Source organism: Convolutriloba macropyga, unplaced genomic scaffold (assembly GCF_964194025.1).
Source record: "Convolutriloba macropyga unplaced genomic scaffold, txConMacr16.3 SCAFFOLD_5234, whole genome shotgun sequence".
In the NCBI taxonomy this organism is placed as follows: Eukaryota; Metazoa; Xenacoelomorpha; order Acoela; family Convolutidae; genus Convolutriloba; species Convolutriloba macropyga.
The window spans coordinates 7501-12861 of NW_027450602.1; the positions used below are offsets into that span (position 1 = coordinate 7501).

Here is a 5361-nt window from a genome sequence, read left to right on the forward strand (position 1 = left end):
GCGCTTTCAATGAGCGACAACACTTGCAAGCAACTCACACTCCTTGGTCCGTGTTTCAAGACGGGCTGTAGAGAGCATTGAATAGGAAGTTGAGGTCAGACAGGCAATCAAGATCAATTTATCTCATTTTGTTTAGAATCAACAAGAAGAATTCCGAGGAAAACTTCTGCTCGATTCATTAACAAGATTTGCCAAAAGACGACAACTACACTACTCGGTAGCCGAGAATATAATATCAAGGCATTGAGTATGGTAACGCTCACTCCAGTTCCCCTTCAACAGTTTCACGTACTTTTCACTCTCTCTTCAGAGTGCTTTTCAACTTTCCCTCACGGTACTTGTTTACTATCGGTCTCGCTTTATAATTAGCTTTTGGAGAGACATATCTCCAGCTTCGAGTTGCACTTTCAAACAACTCTACTCATAGGAATGAGCCATTATGACTGGTATCGAAAATGACCTTTACAGGATTTTCACCTTCTTTGATGCTACTTTCCAGTAGACATCAGGACAAATTCACCAGTCTAGCATCAAACCATACCGGACACCGAGAAATGTTGCCATTTCTCTTCCCGATGAGCTTTTCCCTGTTCATTCGCCATTACTAAGGGATTCTCAGTTGATTTCTTTTCCTCCCCTTACTGATATGCTTAAGTTAAGGGGGTTCTCTCGCCCAATTCAGGTTATGTAGTTGATTGTCTCTTAATTGGTTCACTGACCAATATGAGACAGAAACCGATTCAGCAGTTTTGTTCGCTACTACTATCAAACACAGGTCGAAGTTTCCATTCAGTCATTAATTCCAACTTTCAAATGTTGTTGTTTCAGCTTTCGCTTACTAGAAGCAACATAATACTCGCTGCAATACAGACCTCGGGAAACCCTCACCGTGAATAAGGTTCACTCACATATTTCACTACATTTTGCGTGGGATTGGAGATGAGGCTACTCGTTCTTGCTCAGTACTAGGCTGAAAATTAACGAAACTTCGTTACAAACGTTCACATGTTGATGTTTCCGCTTTCGCGTACTCGAAACAACATAATACTAGTCTTTGTAATTTAGTTTCATAATTTCAACTGTTCTCATGCAGAATTTTTGCTCATTCTTATCCCAAATTTTGACCTGGCTACTAGTTACACTCCTTGTACTTATTGCAAAATGACCACAAATTTCAACAGCTTTCACATGTTGCTGTTTCGGCTTTCGCTTACTACAGTCAACATAATACTCGTTGCAAATTAAGTGCTCGGCATCTGCAATTTTCCAAAGACGAAGTTTCGCCAGTTCAATTTTCGCTCGCCAATTATGGCTACTAATTCACACGGTACTGAGCTCAACAACATTAAATTTGTTCAGCAAGACTTTCACATGTTGATGTTTTGGCTTTCGCCTACTAGAAGCAACATAATACTCGTCTTGTTAGCTCATTCAATGAGAATAGCTTTTCCCGTTGAGAATTTTTGCCTTCAATTGGCGTTGTAGTGAGTTTGGCTACTCAGATCACCAAATACTTGTGACAATTCGAACCAGAAATGTTTTCAATTTTCACATGCTGATGTTTCGGATTCAACCTACTAGAAGCAGCATAATACTTGTATTCAACAATTTCTGTATCAAATCCCAGTTTTCTCTGGTGCATCTTTGCCAAACTATTCCAAACTGCCTGAGTCTGAATACCAATTACAGGTACTAGTAAATGCACGTTACTAAGGACTATATAGTTCTAGGTTACTGTACACAACGACGTTCACATGTTGATGTTTCAGCTGCCGCTTACTAGAAACAACATAATACTTATCGTGCATACCTTTCCATAACTTGTCCTTTTCAGATGCATTAGTTTCCCTTTGTCTTGGCTTCTACAGTCAGACTGGCTACTAGTAACAGCACAGTACTAATCACATATCGTTCTACAGTTTGCAGACAACTTTCACATGTTGATGTTTCAGCTTTCGCCTACTAGAAACAACATAATACTCGCTGTATACATTTGTAGTTCTCTATGTAACTTTCATGTGAAGAAGTTTCGCCAGTCTTTTTGACTGTCTCAAATCTGAGTCATGCTTAGGCTACTAGTTGCTTCATAGTACTTATCGCCTCGAGATCATTGAACAAAACTTGATTTTCACATGTTGCTGTTTCAGCTTCCGCTTACTAGAAACAACATAATACTAGTCTCATTAAGTTCCGTCTCTTTGCAATTTTCTTATGAAGAAAATTCGCCATCACAATGACTCCAGCAGTTCTTGATCAAGGAATGCAATCATTGATCAGAATGCTATTATTTGAATCGGTTCTGCTTTAAGTGTTCCAATTTTATTGGAAGCACCAACAATAGAACATCAATGTGTTCAATCGAGAGTTATATAACCCTGAATCGGACGCAGTCAACAGCCGAAGCCGAGACCGCCTTTTGCGTTAGAGAGGTCGGTAAACAAATCTTGCGATTCATACCGAATTAACACATATAGCTGTGCTCCTCTTCGTAAAGCGAGCCAAGTGATCCCCTGTTGAAGGATGTATTTGGACCAATCTAGTAGCATTTGGTTTCCAACAAGCTCTCCCAAGTTAGCTTACTTATTGGGCTTTTCAACCAATTCGGTTGGCTACAAGCATCATCAAAGTGCTAGCCACAGTTTGATCGCAAAATTCTACGACTTTCACATGTTGATGTTTCGGCTTGCGCTTAGCCTACTATAAGCAACATAATACTAGTCATATCATAGAGCGTGATCAGCTTGTGACGTTCTCATGATGAAGTTTCACCAACAGTGTCTCACTTCGAGCTTAAATCCAGCTACTAGTAACTACACAGTACTGACTGCAACGATAACTTTTATCTATACCTTTCACATGCTGCGCTTTCGGCCAGGGCCTACTAACGTCAACATAATACTCGATATAAACTTTTGTTCATGATGCAGCTTCCCCATGCAGAAGTTTCGCCTTCAAATGCTCTCTTGGCCATATGACGTAAGAAAAGGTTACTAGTAACATCACAGTACTAGCCACAGTTTGATTGCAAAATTCTACGACTTTCACATGTTGATGTTTCGGCTTGCGCTTAGCCTACTAGAAGCAACATAATACTAGTCATATCATAGAGCGTGATCAGCTTGTGACGTTCTCATGATGAAGTTTCACCAACAGTGTCTCATTTCGAGCTTAAATCCAGCTACTAGTAACTACACAGTACTGACTGCAACGCTAACTTTTATCTATACCTTTCACATGCTGCGCTTTCGGCCAGGGCCTACTAACGTCAACATAATACTCGATATAAACTTTTGTTCATGATGCAGCTTCCCCATGCAGAAGTTTCGCCTTCAAATGCTCTCTTGGCCATATGACGTAACACAAGGTTACTAGTAACATCACAGTACTAGCCACAATTTGATCGCAAAATTCTACGACTTTCACATGTTGATGTTTCGGCTTGCGCTTAGCCTACTAGAAGCAACATAATACTAGTCATATCATGGAGCGTGATCAGCTTGTGACGTTCTCATGATGAAGTTTCACCAACAGTGTCTCATTTCCAGCTTAAATCCAGCTACTAGTAACTACACAGTACTGACTGCAACGATAACTTTTATCTATACCTTTCACATGCTGCGCTTTCGGCCAGGGCCTACTAATGTCAACATAATACTCGATATAAACTTTTGTTCATGATGCAGCTTCCCCATGCAGAAGTTTCGCCTTCAAATGCTCTCTTGGCCATATGACGTAACACAAGGTTACTAGTAACATCACAGTACTAGCCACAATTTGATCGCAAAATTCTACGACTTTCACATGTTGATGTTTCGGCTTGCGCTTAGCCTACTAGAAGCAACATAATACTAGTCATATCATAGAGCTTGATCAGCTTGTGACATTCTCATGATGAAGTTTCACCAACAGTGTCTCATTTTGAGCTTAAATCCAGCTACTAGTAACTACACAGTACTGACTGCAACAATAACTTTTATCTATACCTTTCACATGCTGCGTTTTCGGCCAAGGCCTACTAACGTCAACATAATACTCGATATAAAATTTTGATCATGATGCAGCTTTCCCATGCAGAAGTTTCGCCTTCAAATGCTCTCTTGGCCATATGACGGAACACCAGGTTACTAGTAACATCACAGTACTAGCCACAGTTTGATTGCAAAATTCTACGACTTTCACATGTTGATGTTTCGGCTTGCGCTTAGCCTACTAGAAGCAACATAATACTAGTCATATCATAGAGCTTGATCAGCTTGTGACATTCTCATGATGAAGTTTCACCAACAGTGTCTCATTTTGAGCTTAAATCCAGCTACTAGTAACTACACAGTACTGACTGCAACAATAACTTTTATCTATACCTTTCACATGCTGCGTTTTCGGCCAAGGCCTACTAACGTCAACATAATACTCGATATAAAATTTTGATCATGATGCAGCTTTCCCATGCAGAAGTTTCGCCTTCAAATGCTCTCTTGGCCATATGACGGAACACCAGGTTACTAGTAACATCACAGTACTAGCCACAGTTTGATTGCAAAATTCTACGACTTTCACATGTTGATGTTTCGGCTTGCGCTTAGCCTACTAGAAGCAACATAATACTAGTCATATCATAGAGCGTGATCAGCTTGTGACGTTCTCATGATGAAGTTTCACCAATAGTGTTTCATTCGAATTGGTTCTGCTTTAAGCTCTCCAATTGTTTTGGATGAACCAGTTTTGCCCTTCGAAGCCACTTTTGTGAGCTTTTGTGGGTCTTTACCAAGAGGATATACCTCAAGGCCTCTTTCAATTCCTTTAAGTTCTTTCAACTCCTTTACAGTTTCTAGGTTCACATAGCTGCAAACCTTATTTCTAGTTTTAAGTCTGGCCAACTTGGGGAGAGTTGGTGCAGACCGTGACCAATTCTAGTAGGATGCCACAACAAGAATGTGATCAACTTAGCTTGTCGATGAACCTGCCCCACATTCAAACAACTCTATCGCCTTTTCCTCGTATAGTTATATGCGAGGGCCTCTCATAGAGAGCGCTGTTAGCAACCTTTTCCACATAGACGATAAAGTTGTGAGTGTTTTGCACATGGCTGTTGTCATCACCACGTGACGAGTCAACTCAGCTTGACTCTCTACACTCCGACAAGCTTTGCACATACGCCTTTAGTTCAGTATGTGTCTTTAATCTGACTCCGGTGCCTCAAGCCGGAAAAATTGTCAGATTATGATCATTATCGGTTAGTCATCCCGATGCAAGATCGTATCGTACTGTCTTTGTCTACCTCCAGATTCCGAAGAACAGGAGGAGACTCTCCCAGACCTACATATCTGGGAGAATGTTCAGAGGGCGAGAAGCTGTGGATTA

The 5361-nt window shown here is 40.6% G+C and overlaps 1 non-coding gene and 1 pseudogene across 1 annotated transcript in view; both read right to left on the minus strand.

Annotated features, from left to right (window-relative positions):
• LOC142356027 (large subunit ribosomal RNA) overlaps positions 1 to 687 on the minus strand; it is a 3522-nt gene extending 2835 nt beyond the window's left edge. The window contains exon 1 of the ribosomal RNA XR_012761346.1: positions 1 to 687. This exon is cut by the window's left edge and continues 2835 nt beyond it. This is a non-coding gene — a ribosomal RNA (large subunit ribosomal RNA).
• A 1683-nt stretch (positions 688 to 2370) lies between these two features.
• Positions 2371 to 2522, minus strand: LOC142356026 (5.8S ribosomal RNA; annotated as a pseudogene).
• Positions 2523 to 5361: the final 2839 nt, after the last annotated feature.